Below are 22,155 nucleotides of genomic sequence, written 5' to 3'. Positions count from 1 at the left end.
ACTATACTATAATGTATGATCATAGTCTCAAATAATAGTACTAAGTTCAGATTTCACTACATACTCATTATTTACAGAATTTGGAAATAAAGATAACTAAAAGTAGGCAAGTTGTTTTGTTATATATTTCTTTTACATTTCCTTTTTTAATATTTAAAAAAAGCATAAGTCAAGTGCCCACTAACTACTCACCATTTATAGTACTTAGAAATAAAAATAACTAAAAGTAGGCATTTTGTTCTGTAGTATGTTTCTTTTACATTTCCTTTTTTAATATTTAAAAAATATGTCAGGTGAAAATAGAAAACCTGCTGATGCACCTGTGAACACCAATTTGTTCATCCCTGATTTTCAAAAGTTTTAAACAATAGAAATGCAATGAGATAATTGTCTACTGCAGATCCTTAGTGCTATAAGATGAAAGTCATTATTAATTTAAAATATGAATAAAAGAAGGAAGATCCAGTTCTAGATATCGTGTTTTCCCGAAAATAAGACCCTGTCTTATATTTTTTTGAATCCTGAAATAAGCGCTTGGCCTTATTGCCATGCGCTCAAAAGCCCGATTGGGCTTATTTATCAGGGGATGTCTTATTTTGCGGGGAAAATAGGTATATATTTTTAGAGGTTTTGAGAACCTCAAAGTTAATCCTTTTGATTGACTGCTTCAGTGGCAGATTCCTCAATTCCAGAAAGTGACTAGGTACTATGGGAAAAAAGTGACTTCCATATTATTTATGATATATTTTCTATCACTCTTGCCATGCACATCACCCAGTAGCCTTGGCCATGCCTGATCTCAGTAAACCCCAGGTCACAAAACAACCACTTAAGCTTTTCTGCCCATATTGATGTATTGACAAAGATCCCTTCCTGACTACCGGTAATACCGTACCTCCAGCCACAGGAAGCCGATTGATATTGTAAATGAGTGGACAAAGACCCATTGCTCAGTGGAGTGCTTAAGCACCCCTTTTGGCCATCCAAGTATTTACAGTTCCAATAATTCCTAGTGGTGGGCTCTGTTTCTAGGAGGAACAAAGGAAAAGATATAAAGGTAATCACTTAACAACTGTAACTCTGTAGCCTATCTTTATTTTGTTGTGCACATTATGCTGTCAAAATAAATTCTGCCTCTGCTCCAAGTAACTTGCCCTGTATGTTCTATGGAAGGCACAGGCTAGATTTGAAGCCAGAATTTTCTTCTAATTGTACCATCTTGAGTCAGTCTGGCAGTTGTCTGTTTAGGAGTATGATCAGAAAACTGAAACTCTACTGTTAATATTTGCATATCAACATACACGCACATATACATATAACTGTGTATGTATATGCTTTTATAGGGGTGTTGGGGAGAGGACAATTATTTCTTTTTTCAGTTGCCTAAATAATAAAATCATCTGGGCTAAATCAGTACCTGATATCTCATTCCTACCAGTCACCCAGTATAAAAGGAAACCTCTACAGATAAGCAGAGCTTGATCTTTTTTCCCCCAAGCCCCTTCCACTTAAAGAGAAGCAAATACCGTATTTTCCAGCGTATAAGACGATTGGGCGTATAAGACGACCCCCGACTTTTCCTGTTAAAATATAGGGTTTGGGCTATACTCATCGTATAAGATTACCCCTCTTCCAACGCACACCAAATAAAAATTAAAAAACATCAACTGGCTCACCCACAATGTAAAAGCAGCTGTGCTAGACCCAAAATGGCCCCTGCAACAAGCAGGAACCTCACACAGCCACAAAAAGCCCAAAAAAACAACTTTCACACTTTACACACACAAAATTCCACATACAGCTTTGTGAAATTTTGTGTGTTTGTGTAGTTAGAGTGAAACACTACAGAAACACTAAATCTCGGAAAGCTGCACAAATATTTTTATTTTTATATGAAAACAAAATTTAAAACTTCCTAAACTTTAAATGGCTAGGTCTAAAAAAGAACAACTAAAAAAAACCCCAATTAACTATTTTTTTTAAAGCTCCCAAAGGGGAAAAAAACTTACCCAATAGAACAGGGGTCTTCAACCTTGGCAACTTTAAGACTTGTAGACTTCAACTCCCAGAATTCCTCAGCCAGCTTTGCTTTGCTGGATGAGGAATTCTGGGAGTTGAAGTCCACAACTCCCTGCCTGCTTGATTACAGGCAGGGAGTTGCTTGCTGATGGAATGGATTCAGGCAAGCGAAGCAAGGCAAGCATTGCGATTAGCAGCTAAGGTAAGCAAGCTGGAGGGGGGAAACTTTTTTTCTTTTACAGGGCTCTGGCGATCCCAGCTGAGTTGCCTGATTAGCAGGCAACTCAGCTGGGATCGTCAGAGCTTGGATCGATGGCTCTGGCGATCCCAGCTGCGTTGCCTGATTGGCAGGCAACTCAGCTGGGATCGTCAGAGCTTGGATCGCCAGAGCCATTTAAGGCTCGTCAGAGTCTTTCGGGCTGGTTACAGGAGAACGACACCTGGTGTATAAGACGACCCCCGACTTTTGAGAAGATTTTCATGTGTTAAAAAGTCATCTTATACGCCGGAAAATACGGTATGTTTGTTGTATAGAAGAAGAAAGGAAGGGCAACATTCTCCCTGCTTCTGTAATATGATTAAGCAAAAGCAAACACCTATTTTACTCCATGCCTTTCACTGTACAATTTTAGCAAATATCCAAAATTCTGACATGGGTATGTAACAGTGATCTGGTTGCAGGGGTCTCTCTAATTTGAGGGGAACTTTATGATCATAAATCCATAAATCCAACCCACCAAATCATTGTGTGCAAGCGTTTTCCCCTTCTTGATTTTCAATATCATCCTTTGCAGAGTGGCATATGCCCATACTAAAGCTTAAAGAAAGATTTTCAATCAGGAAGAGTTGAAGATCTTTCTTTTACCTTGATGAAATTTAAAACTGCAGTTTTGCACTGGGTTCTGCTTCATCTCCAGTCAAAAGCTAGTGCATTTCATTTTTTTTTAGTTTAACCTTTGCCTCCAGTTATGGATTAAAAGGACGGTACTTAATTATTAAAACATGTGAATACTGTATAGTAGTAGTATAATACACACATATTAGTTAATAATACAACCCAAAATAAAGTGTTCTGTGTAGTTAATCATACATACAACTTTGATTACTCATACAATAGTGTTGAGGAATTCGCAGAGCAACCCTTGAGTAGCAAGGGTGTGTGCATGAAAAGCAATTGAGATTAGTTAGGAAATAACACAGCCAACACAGAGATACACTGAGTTGTGTTTACTTTCAGGAAATAGTAATAAGGCACAGTCCAATAAACAGTCCAGGTCATACACAGATAAAGCAGTAGATGGTTAAACAATAGTCCAGGGATAATCCAATAACAAAGTCTTTTTACCAGTCGTTGTAGTCATACATGATAAACAGTTGCAAACAGTAGCAAAACACAGCACAATGCAGTAAAGAGCATCAGAAAGAAACAAACAAGGTTTCTAGCTCCCTTTTAAGGACATTGGCTACAGAGCTAACCAATCAGGACACAGTATGATGCAATACAGCAATACAGCAGTCTTAAAGCTATATTCATGGTTTATATATTGCCAACCCAACAAGTTAGGTAAAACCATTTCCTAACAAATAGTTCATAAGGACTTGGAATTCAATAAACACATTTTTGTTTGCTTACTTGCTTTAAATGTGAGATGCTACATTCTAAATTGGTGGGGTTTTCTTTACAACAGATCCAAAGTAGCTTGCATTATATCTTACTGTTGCCATTGCTAGGAATACACAAGATTCATTTCATATCGCATTTCTATGTCAGTACCATCTGGAACATCAAGTGATTTTTATGTGGTTTCATTTTGTTGTGTTATTGATCTTTGTGGAAACAGACTCTTAGAATGACCCACTAGACCTGTTATAGGGATTTAACAATGTCATTTGGAACTGCATTGTTTGTACATCTTGTGAATCTTTGGTGGCAGATGTAACCCAAGTAATTCCCTTAGCCTTACAGTATATAAGTCATCATATGCAAATTAATTCTTATATTCTAGGCAATTTGGAAGTACATTCATGTAATAAAACTTCCTGCATGTGTACATATATGTATTTGATTATTAGAGGCAAATTAATGCTTGGGGGAAATCTAAATTTTCTCGAATTTAATTGCATGTTAGTTATAATGTGATGGCAGCCATTAATAATATTGCATAGATTCTTGTAGAAGAAAATTCCCAGACTCTCAGGTGAATAGCAAAAATTGATATGTGTATCAGTTGGAGCAATGTATTATCTTGAGGCAAAAGTTGTAACTGGGTGATAAATCAAATACTATGACAACCTGTCTGAGTTCTTTGATATTTAGATTTTTTTTCCTATCACATATTTTGGAATGCCAGGAACTCAAAGATAAATTTCCAGTGGTTAGCTTTTTTCCTGAAATGTTTCATCAAAATTATAATTAATAATAACATTAAAGCTATTGTTTTATTGTTTATTCAAAGTTGATATGACACTTGTTCTCATAGAAAATTTTGTTTTTGGGGGAGCCAGTTGGTGTCATCATGAACGGGTGTGTGGGTGGGATCTCCACAGAGCACAGCTGGTTTCTGTCCATCTGGGGCACTCCTTGGAGCTGAAGTCACCCTGTAGGGACAACGGGAGAGGAAGGGCTCTTCGTTGATTGCAAACAGGCGGTGGTCCAATTTGCTGGTCAGGAGTAATCCTTCCTGAAAGAAGACAGAGAAGAAGACGGCCAGTAATGGAGAAACTGAAGCGATGACAACTGGTCAGAGCAAGCATTGAGAAAGTGGAAGAAAAGAGTGGATTGGACCCGGTTGAAGTTTCTTTCCAACTTCCACCAAAGTGAGTGAATTTCCCTATGCTGATTTAAGAAAAAAGGGGGACTCCAGAGAGAAGGAGCGAAATGGAATTTCTTCTCCCTCCCCCACCTTTGAAGTGGCAAGGAAAAACGCAGAGCAGTTAAAGATCCATAATAATAAGGAAGGAATGAAGTGAGAGTAGTTAAAAAAAATAAAATCAGAGAGACTGGACTGGACTGGACCTTATAAAAGAAGAAGATTTGGACAGAAGTAACTTTGGATAGAGACAATTTGCAATTATATTGAGTTGCTTTCATGGACTTTGGGTTAAAATAGGGAAATAATAAAATGTCTCCCCCTCCTTGCACTGTCATATAAAGTACTATGAGAAGAGAAGAAAGGAGCAAGGAGGACATCTACTAGACAAAGAGGGTATAAAGAGGATATAAAACTGAAGGATTGTGGAAGTGACGAATACCCCTTCTTTTTTAACCTTTGCTCTTTTTCCTGGATATCTTATAACCTATAATCTTGGTTGACTTGTGGATTACAAATAACGTGGACTAAAGATTAAGCGCTCACTGCCTCCATCTCTTTGGAATACTGAGATATTGGAGGTTGGCAATTTAACAGGCCCTGTGGATTATAAATACTCTTGATGAACTCATAATACTATTGGACAGATAAAGTAGTACATTAAGAACAAGTATAGCGTCCCTTTTGGATTACAAATTCCTTCTTATCCTGGGATGATGATGATGATTTTCTCTACTAATTGCATATAAAGACATTGTGAATTACAAACAGAATCGTCTAAAAGGAGGATTGAAACGGGGTTTTGATCTGAAAGATGTTTTTATATGTTTTTCTATAACTATAGGTCAAGTGAGATTTGGGGTACTGGAAGGTTATATACATGTTAAAAGGTGATTGGAGGTGAGATCTGACGTAAAATTGTTGACCATGACAACCAGTAAAAACCTAACAAAGATAAGATTAGGGAGGAAACTTGCGTCCACCCCATCATCGGCCACTTCAAGTCCATCTAGTCAGAGGTCAATAGAAGATATGTTACAAATGGAGAGATCAAATCCATTTAAGGAATTGCAGGCTATGATTCAATAGATGCAGGAGAACATGACAAAAAACCATGATGAAATAAAGAGGGAAATACCATGTTTTCCTGAAAATAAGACTGGGTCTTATATTAATTTTTGCTCCAAAAGACCCACTAGGGCTTATTTTTCGGTTGGGTCTTATTTTCAGGGAAACAGGGTAGGAGAAGTGAGAAACAATAAGGGAGAATTAAAAGAAAAGATACAAAAGATGGATGAAAAGTTTGAAAATTTCCAGCAATTGATTACAAAAAACGAACAGGAAATACAGGAAGTAGAAGAGAGGATGGAGAAAGAAGAAAAAAGGATAGATGAAATAAACGATAGACTAACCCAGGGAAATAAAGAATTAGAAACCACAGTAATATTGCTAGAGACAGAAAAAGCAGCACATTATCTGAGATTCCAGAATATGGAAGAGGAGAAAGGGGAAGATTTACCGGATGTTATGGCAGAATTACTACAAAGGCATTAGGGACAGAGAAAGAAGAGATGCTGATAGAAATCGACGAAACATATAGAATACATACGACCTACACAAGGAGACACAAATTACCAAAGGAGGTGCACATAAGATTTGTGAAGAAATTGATGAGGGACAAAGTGCTCAACAAGACAAGAGATGAGCCAATACAGTACAAAGGGAAACAATTGGTAGTTCTGAAACAGGGTCCAAGAAGAGTTAGAGAGTTGCAGAAGCAGTACCAATTTTTAACTACATTGTTGACTAAGTATAATGTAAACTTCAGATGGTTGACCCCAGAAGGAATACTGGTCACATGGCATGAAAAGAGGCACAGATTGGACTCATTGGATAAAGCAATGGAGTTCTACAACCAGCATTTCGGTACCGAAGAGGAACTGGAGGAGAGGGAAGTAATAGAAATTAGAGATTAAGGAATGCTTGCTGTGGAAGAAAACGAACTGCAGCAAAAGGAAAATGAAAAAGAGAAAAGGGACCATACAGAGAGCAACGGAGCAAGGCCCAAAGAATCGAGAGAAATAAGAACAACCAGGAGTATAAGATCCATATATAGATAGAACAATGCAAGAAGAATTTAAGATACTGTCATTAAACATCAATGGATTGAACCCACCCATGAAAAGGAAGAAAACCTTCAATAAATTACAAATACTGAATTTAGACATAATATCACTAGAAGAAGTCCATATAAAAGAAAAACAAACAACTACTGGAGTATTCTAAATTGGAGAAACTATTAGTGTTGTTATCACAACAAAAGAAGAGAGGAGTGGTGTTATATGTTAAAGAAACAATTCAGGCTAACCAAATATATAGTGATGAAGAGGGAAGTATCCTGATTGTGGAAGTAACATTAAATCAAAAGTGGGTACTCCTAGTTGCAATCTAAGCACCAAATATCAGACAAGAACATTTTAATAAAAAACTACATAATACTATACATGATATAGTGTATGATAATCTCTGTCTCCTAGGAGACTTCAATACAATAATAGATAAAAAATTGGACTATAAAGGTAATAGAATAAGGAAAGGAGTAAGGATTCTACCTAGAACTTCCTTTTAAAATGACAGAAGAGTTAAACATACAAGATGTATGGAGAGAGAGGAACCCAGGAGAACCAACCACTACACATTCTATTCTAATAGACACCAATCCTGGTCTAGAATAGACATGATATGGATGTCGATGGAATTAAATACTAATGTATATGGGGTAGAAATAGATACAAATCTATGGGGAGATCATAATCCAATGAGAATTAGCTGGAAAGGATGAAAGAAAAGTATAAGATGGACGCTGAACTGATCAATATTAAAATATATAGAATTTAGGCAGACATTGGAAAAACAAATGGGATTCTTCTTTAAAGAAAATAGGAAAGCAGACATGTTGTTACAAAACCTATGGGACCAAGGGAGAAATTCAGCAGGTTCTGAGAAGTTCTGGAGAACAAGTAGCGGAAATTTTGAGTAGTTCAGAGAACCAGCAAATACCATCTCTGGCTGGTCCCAGAGTAGGGTGGGAATGGAGATTTTGCAATATCCTTCCCCCAGGTGTGGGGAGGGAATGGGGATTTTGCAGTATCCTTCCCCTGGAGTGGGGTGGGAATGGGGATTTTGCAGTATCCTTCCCCTGGAGTGGGGTGGGAATGGAGTTTTTGCAGTATCTTTCCCCTGCCACGCCCACCAAGCCACACCACGCCCACAGAACCAGTAGTAAAATTTTTTGAATTCCACCATTGTATGGGACACAGCAAAAGCATACATGAAAGAAGTTGCTATAACATTTATAGCGAAGAAAAATAAAAGGAAGAAGCAACAATAAAGAACTTTAGAAGAAGAATATAAAAGGCTTAAAGCAGAGTTACAAAAGGAACCACAAAAACTAAATTTAAAACAGCAAATGGAACTAACTAAACATAAATTGAATATCCTTGAAAAAGAAGATCTGGTGCAACATATAAAAAGAATGAAACAAAACTTTTGAGTATGCTAACAAACCAGGTAGATGGCTAGCTTACAAATTGAAAAAGGAGAAAGAGAAAAAATGGCTAAGTAAATTGCAAGACAAAGATGGAACTCTACATTACCAAATTGAGGGAAAAAAGAATTTATCCAGGACATTTATAGGAAACTATCATATTTTTTGGAGTATAAGATGAATCTTTTTCCCCCAAAAAAGGTGAAAATCTGGGTACATCTTATACTCCGAATGTAGCCCCACCCAGCTTCTCAATGGAGGTTTCAGAGGCTGAAAAAAGCATCAGAAATGAAGCTTCAGAAAAGAAGCCCCCAAACAGAGCTTCAGAAAAGAAGCCCCCAAACAGAGCTTCAGAGGCTTTTATTTGGAAGCTCTGTTTCGGAAGCTTTCAGAGGCAGGAAAAAACGTTTTTTCTGAAATGGATTTTCAGAAGTTTCAGAGGCAAGAAAAAAAGCCAAAAAAAGCAAGGCACAGAGCTCACAACCAAGGAACCTGTTGCTAAAATTCACCTCTGGGAACAGCTGATTGGGAGTATTCCGGGAGGCCGATCCACCTGCTAATCAGCTTTTTTCTTATTTTCCTCCCCAAAAACTAAGGTGTGTCTTATACTCTGGTGCGTCTTATACTCCGAAAAATATGGTATATGATGAGGAGGAGGAACATTTAGAAGAGAAAATGGCTAGGTAACTGTAAACTTTTCAATACAAAAAGGTACAAGGCAAGGCAGTCCATTATCTCCATTGTTATTTATCTTAACACTGGAAGTACTAACCAGAAATATCAGGCAAGATGAGCAAATCAAAGGAATGGAAATCAAAAGAGAAAAGTACAAACTACAAGCATTTGGAGATGATTTAGTTTTCATCTTAGAGCAACCATTAGAATCAGGACTCAGGAGACTCAGAGAGAAATTAGAGGAATATGGAGAGGTTGCTGGATTAAAAATAAAAAAGGAAAAAAACAAAATGAAAGTTAAAAATCTTATAAATAAACAGAGATGAATTAATAGAGAAAATGGATATTCAGATAATGAAAAAAGTGAAATACTTAGGAATCTATCTAACAGCAAGATGTACAACAATCAAAGAGGACAATTATACGAAATTAATGCATCAAATTAAGCTGGATATGGAGAGATGGCTTGCAACTTTCTATGATGGGTAGAATAGCCACAATAAAGGTGAACATACTGCCAAAGATACTTTTTTTTATTCCAAACAATACCAATAAAACTAGAGAAAAAATATTTTGATGAGTTGAATAAAATAATGTTAAAATTCATTTGGCAAGGGGAAAAAACGAGAATAAAACTGAAACTACTGCAAGAGTCAAAAGGGAAAGGAGGTTTTGGTCTACCAGACTGGGAATTGTATTACCAAGCAGCTGCACTCACGTGGGTGAAAGAGTGGATAACTTTGAGGCATAGAAGACTATTATTATTGGAGGGTCATGACCTTCAACTAGGGTGGCATGCGTTTCTCTGGTACAGGAGAAACATAACACATTGATATTTCCAAAGACATTATGTAAAAAATGCACTGCTATCAGTGTGGGACAAAATTAAACAACAAAACTATAGGGAAATACCAGTCTGGCTCTCCACCTTAGAAATATTGATACACCGAAATCTTATAAACATGGAAAAAATTATTTCTTAAAAAGATATATTAAATGAGAATGGTAAATTGAAAACCAGATTAGAACTAAAAAGCCAAGGGGTGGAATTAGAGTAGTGGTCGTACATGCAGATACAATCATGTTGTGTGAAAGATGTGAAAATATGGGGTTTTTTATAGAGAACTAACAACATTGGATAAGATATTAGTAGGGACTGATGACAAATTGATAAGGATATTATACAATTATCTATTAAACTATAAAATGGAAGAGTAACAAGTTAAAGATGATAGCATGGGCCAAAAACTTTGGATATAATATAGATTTGGATAAATGGCAAAAGCTTTTGGATAAAAACCGGAAACTGACAAATGACCACATCATATAAGGAAAATCTCTATAAAATGTTCTATAGGTGGCATCTATATGTTTAACAATATGTCCCCAAACTGTTGGAAATGTAAACAAATATCAGGCACATATTACCACATGTGGTGGACTCGCATAAAGGCAAGGAAATTCTGGACACAAATCCATACATAGTTAGAAAAAAAATGATCAGACAACATATAGATTTTAAGCCAGAATTGTTTTTATTAGGCATTATACCAGATGGCTATGACAAAGGGACAATATATCTAATATTATACATCTTGACCACAGCAAGAATTGTGTGCAGCAATGGAAGAACGAAAACACCCCTGCAAAGGATGAGACAATAAGGAAGATACTAGACTGTGCAGAAATGGACAGACTAACGCTAAAAATAAAAGATAAAGGAGATACAGAATACTATTCAACATGGAATAGATTCTATCAATGGTTAGAAACGAGGTAAAGTTGGAATGTGAAAGAATCAAGTTAGGTGGACATGGAAAGAGATATTATTTTTAATATTGATATAGGAACGTAAATATTAGAATGATAAATAAGTTGACATACTAGAATATGATGGTCAGAAACTATTGTACAACATTAGCATTGTTTAAAATAGTATATATGTTATTCTGATTTTTACTTTTGTTTTATAGTAAGTGGAATGCCAGGACAATTACACTGTATTCAATATATTCATCTATAAACAATAAAAATATATCTTTAAAAAAATTGTTTTCTAAAATGAAAAATATAGCATTTGTTAATTTATAACAAATGCTTTTTTCTGAATTTGGGACTTACATGTGTTTATTATTTTGAACTTCAGCAGTATCAGAATGCTATTGCCTTTACCCAACAGGAAGACCCACTAGCCCATCACCACCATCCTATTCCCAGAGTCAAAAGGAAAAGCATATATTTAAGAATCTTATTAAGTGTCCACTTTCATACCATACCAGGCTAGGGTTGCCACCTACAAGTGAAAAGAGTTTTAAAGATTTTTCCAATAAAGTTGCATTTGTATGTATGTAACTATTCCATATACTGATTGTTGTACACCACCCAGAGTTGCTTTCTGTGACATGAGCAACCATAAGAATATGATTAATTGATTGATCTTTCTTTTGTATATACCAACAATTTTTATCAAACCAAAGCATTCAATTACACACATCCATATACTTAGTATATGATGATGAAATGAATGATTGTATTATATCAGGTGATCCAATGTAAAAAGATATTATTTTATTAGTATCTTTCATAAATATCTTTAGTAAATAGAATTAAAGAAAAAATGTGTGTGTAATTCAGGCTTCTTTGCATTATGTGGCTTTTAAAATTATTGCTGCCAAAATACTAATGCCTGATTGGTGATTGGTGTCGTAGAATCTAATATAAAATTTCATCTATCAACAGTAAGTTCCTAGTTTTGCTATGATATGAGTGTCTGAGAAGTCTCAGAATTAAGTTTTGTATAAATCTGTTATAGGGAGTTTTGAACACATTTGAACTTTTTCTGATTATTTTCATATGGTGAAGTTGCTAGGAAAAGTTAAATTGGTGGGAACATTTTTGAGAAATAACTTTTATTTCATAGTGGTCTTTTGGGAGAAGCATAAAAGCTTAAAGACCTTTTTACACTTCCTGCTAAAAGTAGAAGCAAAATATCTGTGAGAAGCCTCACATGAGTGTCTCTTGTTTGGTAAAGGATAATCACTTATTTTGTACGACTGTCTAGACAATATCATGTGCAATAAATAATAAAATAATAGGAAAAATAGTTTTGGGTTTGTTAAAGTATAAGTTGCTGTAGAAATGATATGACATATCAGGAAATTTTCACTTACTATGCAAATGTTATGATCTTTGACATAGATTTTAGTGCTAAATTGAATACTTTTGTTATCACTGGGAAGTACATAAATATAAAGTGTATTTTTGCTATGAGCTTGGACATTAGATCATGGATTTGCTTATCAGCTTGGCTAGAAGTTCTTCACAGATATAAGAAAGGAAACCATTCCGGCTGATGATAAAATAAGATACGCTTTTTAAAAAGCCTTTCTTTTCCATGATATTCCAATTATTATCCATTCTTTGCTGATATGTATGTTCTGAAAAAGAAGATGTAATCTATACATTTTCTAGTAGACTACAGTATATATGGAGTATTGAAAATACAGTGTTGTTTTCTTGGCTGATGTCATCATGTCATAATAATCACAGGGATTGATTCCTACCAGTGTTAAAATAATAGATAGAATACATGAAGTTTTTTCTGTAGTATCGCTGCCCTGATGTTATCCCATCACATACATTTTCCCATAAAATGAAAAGAACCTGAAATGGAATGTCATGCTCTTAATAAGGCAAGTGAAAACATCGCCCTGATTTGTAGTTAAAAATATTCTGATCTGTGTATATGGGCACACGTTCTTTGGCAAGACATGAGAAATTTCTTTGAAACCTGTAATTATTATATCATTGCTTAATCAACTGTAATTTTTAAAGAGTTCATTCTGGCAATTTTTTGAGAATTAAACTTTTCAAATTCCAATAATTTTATAGAACTGTGTAATTTTATAGAACTACAGTGTTTGAAGGTATTAGCAGAATTGGATTTTTTCATAATATAATTTTTTAAAAAACACTGTAAAATGTTTTACAATTATTAAAACAGACACCAGAATTCAACAATAGTGAATAGTAACTACAAAAATCTATCTTTCTTCATTTCCTTCCTCTTTATGTTATTTGACATGCCTGAATATATGATGATTTTGTTGCTTGTTTACACAGTCCATTTTTGTTTGCTTAAAGCAATCTTTGAAACATTACATCCTTGTCACTTCTATATCTGGCATAAGTGCATTAGGCATTAGAAAAAGCCTACAACATCACTTCACACAGGAGCATTTCTGTCTAATTTTAATTCTAGATATGTTTCCTGTGTTGGGAAAAGAGCAATGTAAACACGGCTGCTCACATAGTTCAACATGAAGTGAGTTTTAGTATGCAGATTTGATTGAGAACGCTTGCTAACCCAGAAGCTTTGTTCAACAGGGACCTAGATTAAGGGTTATTTCTTGATAGAACATAGACAAACACATACAGTTATTCAGTGACTGTTTAAAGTTACAGTATCACTGAAAAAGTGGTACAGGTAGTCTTTGATGTTTAACAATTCATTTAGTGTGGTCATGTGACATTGCACTTTATGACTGCATTGCTTAGTGAGGGAAATTCTGCTCCCATGTACCATTATTAATCAAGAACTACCTGTAGTTTAATTGTCCCTTTGTATGTATATTTAATGTATGAATGCATTTCAGTGTAATTTTTGTTATGACTATTTTCTTTATTTTGCTACTACATTTTGTCAGAAGTAAAGGATTAGCTGGTGACATCACCATTGCCCAGGGGAGGGCCAAGGAGGCTTCTTTCATGCCCCTGATACCTATTTATCTACTTGCATTTGTATGCTTTCAAACGGCTAGGTTGTCAGGAGCTGGGACAAATTGATGGGACTATTCCATCATGCAACTCACTCACAGGTTTCAGTGTCCTAACCACATGAGCGACTGCAGCTCCTTCTTTTATGGCTTAAACAGTTATATATCGTAGTTTAATTCCTGGGGTATAGAGATTTTTTTATACTGTGCTCTTTTTGTTTTAGGAATCAAAGTATTTATTTTTTAAAATTTATTTTAGATTTTTTATCCCATCTTTATTATTTTTATAATTAACTCAAAATGGTGAAGATATTCCTATTTTTTCCATTGCGATGCTATGTAATTCAATGGTGGGTTCTCTCATACTTGGTTGATTGGGACTGAGTATAGTGGGTCTTTAAATTTTCTTGTCTGGCCACGCCTCCTTGGCTTCGTTGATCTCCAGTTATTTCTCTCAGTCTGAGGTAAAGGGATGTGTGTTTTAGCTGTCCTCACTATTTGTGAGGTTTCTTGTTTTCTGTTAGTATAGTTAGTATTAATAGTGTGTATATTTTGTATATAGTTATATTGTATAGAGTATATAGTGTATATAGGCAAATTTTTTTGGTTAGGCTGAGGGAGCGAAACGGAATGAACAGAGACTGCTGCGGCTGCAGCCAGTCTCCCGCTGATGGCGTCGGCATGTCGCTGGGGATCCGGCTTGACTGCCCCGTCAAATTGATCTAATTTTGAGCAGCGATCGGAGTTTTCCTTCAACAGGACCTCTGGACAGCCTGTAAGGCTGATTGATCGGCCGCCGGTGTGTGAGCGGGATTTCTGGTCTGCTGGATTTCCCACCGCCGCCATTTGCTCCCTCTTATCCTGGGCGGCTACAGAGTACCTGCTCGGGGCTCTGAGTCACACTCTGTCAACTTGGATCACCTCGCAGCGCTTTAAGGGGCAGTTTGTCTCTTGCGCTTGGATCGCCAGGCTCACTAAAGGACAATTCATCAATTGTGAGTAGTGGAGGAATGACTGAGGCGTTTGAACTCTGCGCCAATTTGGGTGCCATTTTGTGAGCCAGCGGCCATTTTAGGGATCCTTTTGTTCCCGCCTGACTTGTGGGGCTTTCTTTGGCGAGGCCTTCAACTATAGAAGTTACTTTGACACTGTGTGGCTGCACATCTTACTTAAGTCTGTTGGCAGCATATTTAGATCTTTTAAAATATTTTTCTCTGTCACTGCCTGTCAGCTTTGCAGGGTCTGACAAGGATCTTTATTAAACATGGCTGACCAAGAATTTTCCTCTGATTCCGAACTGGCCCCTATTCGTCCCATACCCAAGAAGGTTCTAAGCCTTCTTCTTCTAGGTCAAAGTCCAACCTCTGCACCAACGTGGCTGCTTCCAGCAGGCCTAATTCTACTTCTTCCACTACTAATAAGGAAGAACAGAGAAGACATAAGGCCTTGGAGAGACAATTTTCAAAGGCACAAAAGGAAGTCCAGGAAGGGGTGCAGGCTCTCCCAGTTGCTAGGGAGACACCAACTATAAGTCACCAGTCTGTGGACCTTCAAGGTCCTGAACTTCCTCCACAAGTTTCTCAAGTACCAGTTCCAATTTCCCATGGGGACATCCATGGAACTTCCCAAGGGGTTCCTACCTCTAGTAGACCAGGACCATCAGCGACCTTTACCCCAACTGCTGCAGGGCTCCGTCCACAGGAGGGGCTGGGTTGGCCTCCTCAATTTGATTTCCAAGCCCTCTTCACTGATGCATTGACCAAAGCTATCGCCTCTGGGTTGCATCAAGGGGGTCAGAACACCTGGGTACCTGCTTGGCAGATGCCTATGGCTCCTCCTCCTATACCTGTCCCGGTAGCTCAGGTGACAATGGAAGAGGCTAGTAGTGACAATTCCGGGGCTGGGGACACAGAACAGGTTGATCCTGAGTTCTCGGACGATGAGGAGGTTATGCCAGATAGACGAGCGTTCTCCACCTTATTCCGGCTGGTGGTCTTCAAGACCCTTCTTAGAAAGGCCAAAATAGCAACCAACATGGGCACGATTGTGAATCCTGCTGACCAAAGCCCAGGAGGGGTACAACCTCATGGGGATCTTTTTGCTGTGCCTGCTCCTGACCAGGATTTCATTCCTTGTCCTGAGCTATTCAAAGATGTGATCAAAAGACAGTGGGAGTCACCAGGTGTTCTTTCTGCTCCTAGTGGACATGATAAGAAGCTATATTGTGCTGACCCAGTGTTGGACGGGCTTCTGGGCCTCCCGACCATGGATCCTCCAGTTGTCAGTCTGTCCTCCTCTACAGTTTTGTCTACTGATGCTGTGGAGGTTTTGAAGTCGGATGAAAGGAGGGTGGAAGTGTCGTTTAGGAAAACGCACTAGGCAGCCGCTTGAGCAGTGAAGGCAGCAACCTCTGCATCATTTTTTAATAGGGCCACCCTGATTTGGCTTCGCCAATTACAGGAGAGACTTCCCCCCGATGACATCAGGATCAAACAGGATTTTAGCAAGTTAGTAGCTGCCATGGAGTATTCTGCGGACGCATCGTTAGATGCGGCCAGATTTGCTGCCAGAGCAATGGCGTCCTCTGTGACCTCTCGTAGGCTGCTTTGGCTTAATCCTTGGACGGCTAATGCCAAATCTAAATGGAAGTTGGCAACAGCTCTGTATCACGGATTCTCCCTCTTTGGATCAGCTTTAGATCCGATATTGATGGAGGACAGACATAAGAGGAAGGTGTTACCAGTCTCGCATAACAGACCTGAACGTAGATTCACTCCCTATGGTGACCGGCAGCCCTTTCGTGCAGTCAGGGCCCAGTGGGTCCTACTATAATAGATCCTTCTCTCAAGGGTTTGATCGTTCAGCCAATAGACAGGGCTTTAGGGACCGGGGTAGGTACCAATCTACCTCCAAACGACCATTTAGAGGCACAGGTTCTAGGGCCGCTAAGCGGGGCAAATGACTCTCCATCCCACATTCCCATTGGGGGCGGCTACATCTTTTTCTACCCCTGTGGGAGACCACCACGCCCGACTCTTGGGTGCAATGGACGGTGAAACAAGGACTTCGCTTGGAATTCCGAGCTACTCCCAAGGATTTTTTCATTCGTTCTCCAGTTTCCCGTCACAAGGACAGGCAAGACAATATAAGGGCAGAGATCCAGCATCTGCTGGAAATAGGGGTGATAGAAAGAGTACCGGCGGGACAGGAGTTTACTCCATATTGTTCCTGGTGGCCAAGTTGTCAGGGGGTTGGAGGGCCATCTTGAACCTCAAGCATCTCAACAACTTCATTCGTTACAAGAGGTTCAAGATGCAGTCCCTCACGACCATCTTAGACTGTATACGGAAAGGGGACATTATGACCTCCTTGGATCTCTAGGAGGCACACCTCCATGTGCCGGTCCATCCACACCATTGCAGATATCTCAGATTTACGTATGCCAACCAATATTACCAGTATCGGGCAATGCCGTTCGGCCTCTCATCGGCACCATGGACATTCACCAAACTTCTCACCGCGGTGGCTGCCTCAATTCGCCTGGTCCCTATTATCCTCTGTTATCTAGACGATATTTTAATTCTGTCTCCTTCCCACCTCCAAGCTCAATAGGATTTGCTGACAGTCTGTCGTATCCTGAATCTACATGGTTTCTTCATAAATCTCCAGAAAAGCCACCTGATTCCCACCACGTCCATCATACACCTGGGAGCGAAGATCGACTCGGAGCGGCTCCAGGTTTTTCTTTTGCCCGACCGGCAACAGAACATCAAAACGTTGGTTCATCACATTCTGTCCCTGAAACATGTGACATTACTAAGCTTATCACAACTGCTTGGCAAATTTATCAATAGTGCCAGGGTCACGCAGACACTCGAGACCGCTCCAGTGGTTTCTCCTACCATTTCAGAGAACGGGACGCGGCTCGTCCACGACCAAGGTATCCCTTCCTGTTCAGGTACGTGCATCCATCCAATGGTGGGCATCGGGGGCTCTGTCGAAAGGGTGTGTGTTCCATGAATCCAACCGAGTGGTAGTCACAACGGATGCGAGTCTCTCCTGCTGGGGAGCCCATCTAGAGTCTCAGGTAGTTCAGGGACTTTGGTCACACACAGACTGCCTAGACAATATCAATTTCCTAGAGCTGAGAGCAGTACATCTCGCTCTGGTACATTTCCAACACACTCTACTTCACCGTCATGTTCTGGTCTTAACCACAACATGTCCGCAAAGGCCCACATAAATCGGGAGGGGGGCACTCACTCACGCTTGCTGATGAGGGAGGCAGAATCATTACTGGACTGGGCAGAGACTCACCTGTTATCGCTACGGGCGGAACACATCTCGGGGGCATCCAACATCAGGGCGGACTGGCTCAGCAGGAAACAATTGGATCCGTCGGAGTGGAGAATACATCCAGTTCTATTTCAGGACATGGTCCGCAGGTTTGGTCAACCGTTGGTCAATCTCTTCACCCAACTGGACAATGCTCAACTGCCCAGGTTTGTCACAAGGTTTCCTTGCAGGGGGGCTGAGGCCTTCAATGCCCTACGCTGCCCGTGGCCTCTGGGGCTTTTTTATGCCTTTCCCCCCATCCCTCTCCTTCCAAGGGTGATTCGCAAGCTATTGTCCGAACGGGCAGAGCTTCTGTTAGTGGCACCTCATTGGCCTCGTCGTTCCCGGTTTGCCGACCTGGTGAGCCTCTCTGTGGATCGACCCTGGTGCATTCCTCAGGATCGGATCTCTCTCAGCCAGGGGGTTGTACTTCATCCAAACCCCCAGTGGCTGCAATTAACCGTATGGCACTTGAGACGATCTGCCTGAGAAAAGACAACCTTTCGGGTGACGTCATTCATGCCATCCAGGTCGCTAGGTGTCCTTCAACCATCAGAATCTATGATCCTTCTTGGAAAGCCTTCTGTCTCTGGTACCCCAACAGCCATGTTGACCCCACGTCGGTGACCATATCTGACATTTTAGACTTCCTGCAATCGGGTCTGACCAAAGGCCTTGCCCCTTCAACACTGAGATGCCAGGTAGCCGCCTTGTCAACAGTACTGGCTCCGGGTGCTGTCCAGTCTCTGTCTCATGATCCTTGAATTAGAGGCTTTCTGCGGGGGGCCACTAACAGGGCCTCCTGTCATTCATCGCTACCCTTCCTGGAATCTGTCCCTAGTGTTAAGGGCCCTTACCACTACCCCCTTTGAACCATTGGCTTCAGTTAGTCTCCGTTTTTTGTCTTTCAAATTGGACTTTCTCCTTGCCATTACATCGGCGAGGAGGATTTCTGAACTGGCGGCATTGTCTATAAGTAGTAGCTTGTGCATGTTCCATGTCAACACTTTTGTGCTAAGGTTGGATCCTGCTTTTGTGCCAAAGGTGAACTCGCCATTCCACAGGGGTAAAGAGGTTATACTGGCCAACTTTTGCCCGCAGCCTAGACACCCTTTGAAGATCCAGTGGCACACGCTGGATGTCTGGTGGACTTTGCGTCATTATATTGCCAGGACTGCATCATTTCGCAAGTCGGAAGCACGCCTGGTATCCTTTCACCCTGCATCCATGGGGAAGAAGGTATCCTCGCAGACAGTTACCAGATGGATTAAAGCATGCATTTCGCTAGCTTATAGCACTCAGGGGAAGCAATTGCCGGGTAGGGTCTGGGCCCACTCCACACGTAGCGCGGCTATGTCTGCTGCCTGGTCCACTCAGGCATCGGTGCTAGACATTTGTTGGGCTGCTATGTGGACATCCCTCTCGCCCTTTGTTAGACACTATAGATTGGACTCCTTTGCTTTGGCGGAGGCCTCCTTTGGGCGTACGGTACTTCAGTCTGTCCACTCTCCTGGCATCCCGGGATCCAGCCAGCCTCCCTCCCATTGACTCTGTGCTTGGGCATATCCCACTATTGAATTGCATAGCATCGCAATGGAAAATGGACGTTGGCTTACCTGAACATCCCTTTTCTTGGCGATGCGAAGCAATTCAACCCACCACTCAGGCTGCCTGTTTGTGTTTCTCCTTAGGTCACGTCTTCCATGGACATCTTCGAGAAATAACTGGAGATCAACAAAGCCAAGGAGGCATGGCCAGACAAGAAAATTTAAAGACATACTACACTCAGTCCCAATAAACCAAGTATGAGAGAACCCACCATTGAATTGCTTCGCATCGCCAAGAAAAGGGACGTTCAGGTAAGCCAACGTCCATTCTCCACAATAACAATCCTGTGAGGTGAGTTGGGGTGAACTAAGTTGTCTAGAAGAGTACCATAACTAAAATATTATTCATAGTGGACTACCATGGATACTTTCATTGATGTGAATATTGGAGACAGGTTTTATAAACTTAGGTGAACCGTTGCTAGCTATATTACTCTTTGGATTTTTTTCTTGATCCTACTCTATTTATAGCTTCCATATTTCATAAAATGAAAAATATACGAATGGAAGCCTATATCTTATTCAAATGATAAATGTTTATTTTTAATAGCCCCTAAATTGGACAATTCTAAGCATACAAATATAATGAAACATAAATAACAAAAAAGCAATACATTTGTTAAAAACACAATACTCATTTCAATTCATTAAGATATAATAAGGAAATCATACATACGAGTACAATTTGTAGTTAAAATTCCTTTGATCTGTGTATATGACTAGCTAATATTTCAATTTGTGACCCTCTGGAGTCCAGAAGTAAGAAAATACAGCTGTCTAATTGTAGAAGTTTTTAATGTAGGTAATCAGTGCAAACAGTCTACAATCATTACAAAATGATACTGAGACAAATTGTTATACTTCAGGAAGAATTTGTGGTCCTGCTGTACTCTAGCATTAAAATTCATCAGGAAACTCCTGGAGAATGAGTGGCACCGTTTCCCCTGGGACTGAAAGCCATAGAGCAGGGCTGTTAAACTCAGGGCCCGGGGCCAGATCCGGCCTGCAGGGTACTTAGATCTGGCCTGCAGGGCTGGCCTGGAAACAGTGGAGAACCGGACTGCCATGCTTCTGCCAGCGAAAACGGGCTCCCAAGCTCTGTTTTGGCTGCCATGGCCTCCTGCAACCCTCTGCCAGCGAAAACAGAGCTTGGAAGGCACCAGGTCCCGCAGATCATCACAGGCACCCCCGACACAAGTGACATTGAGCTGGCCCTACCCATCCTGGCCATGCCCATCCCGGCCCCCACAGGTCAAACACAACCCTGATGCGGCCCTCAATGAAATCGAGTTTGACACCTCTGCCATAGAGCAAAAGTTGCCCAGGCAGGGAACTCAAGCAAATGCTTAAAAATCAACAACTGTCTTCTTCCCTTTATGTATACTTGAAATTCAGTTCTGAACAATGAGGCTCCATTATTTAACATTTAACATTTGTATTATATGTATTTTATCTTTTGGCTGTTCACCGCCAAACTCTGTTAACATAATTCTATTATTTTGGTGGTGATGTGATAGGGTTACATAAGGTTCTTCCTTACCACAAATGTTAGCTGTATTTTGTCCATGAAAACTCAGATTTTAAAATATTTTCATGGAATCTTATATAAAGCTATATAAAACATAAAGTATACATGGTGGTATTCAAAATATTCACGTTTGCCAAGTTATACTTTTTATGAAGAGGCTGAAATGAATAGAATTATGTTAACAGAGTTTGGCAAAGAAAGAAAGATATGCTACTTCTCATGCCAAACCACTTAAACTGCAAGTGTGTACCTGCCAAGATAGTTCAAGACACCCTTCTTTCCATCTTCACAACTCATTGGGTGTGGTGATCCAAATTAGGCCAACAAATATTTAAGAATGGGAAACTAACTTCAATTCGGGCTATCTTTTGATTCTTCAGCTATTACGTGTTCCTTGGTTCAACAGTTTTGTTATATAATGTAATAAATTTCTAATGTATTATGAATGTACAGTTTTACATTCAGTTCTAAATATCTCAGGAGATCAAGATCCTTTCCCAGCTGTTACCTGTCCTTGAGGGCCATCTTCAGTTCTAGAAGTGCCAGCGTTTATTTCAATTTCTAATTCCTGGAGTATTTGCAACTTCAGCAGCTATCATTGATCATTTGCTGCTTCTAGAAACAGCAGAAGTATCTTATAATCATAGAATAAAATAGCATGCTATCAAATAAACTAGAGGTGTAAATTTGTCATTTGAATTTGAAATTTGAAAATTCTTTAGCTTTAATGCGATGTGATTAGAGCAGGATGGACATTTGCCCTTCAGATGATATCTTCTTATCAAAATGCTGCTTTGGGAAAAATGAGCTGTTGACTGTTCATGAAACAGTGAAGGTGAATGGATATGCCATTGAAGTA

General features: G+C 39.5%; 1 protein-coding gene across 2 annotated transcripts in view; it reads left to right on the top strand.

Moving 5' to 3' along the window:
* Window positions 1–22,155, top strand: part of TBL1X (transducin beta like 1 X-linked) — a 162,610-nt gene that overhangs the window by 19,106 nt on the left and 121,349 nt on the right. The window contains exon 2 of one of the 2 annotated variants that reach the window (XM_034435702.3): window positions 19,853–20,020. The exons of the other annotated variant lie outside the window; for it this stretch is intronic. The gene's annotated coding sequence lies outside the window, so the exon portion shown is untranslated. The remainder of the gene's footprint in view (window positions 1–19,852; window positions 20,021–22,155) is intronic. 2 annotated transcript variants of the gene reach the window in all.

Source organism: Pantherophis guttatus, chromosome 5 (assembly GCF_059756535.1).
Source record: "Pantherophis guttatus breed Tessera chromosome 5, ASM5975653v1, whole genome shotgun sequence".
Classification (NCBI taxonomy): domain Eukaryota; kingdom Metazoa; phylum Chordata; class Lepidosauria; order Squamata; family Colubridae; genus Pantherophis; species Pantherophis guttatus.
This window is presented reverse-complemented; position numbering and strand designations above follow the sequence as displayed.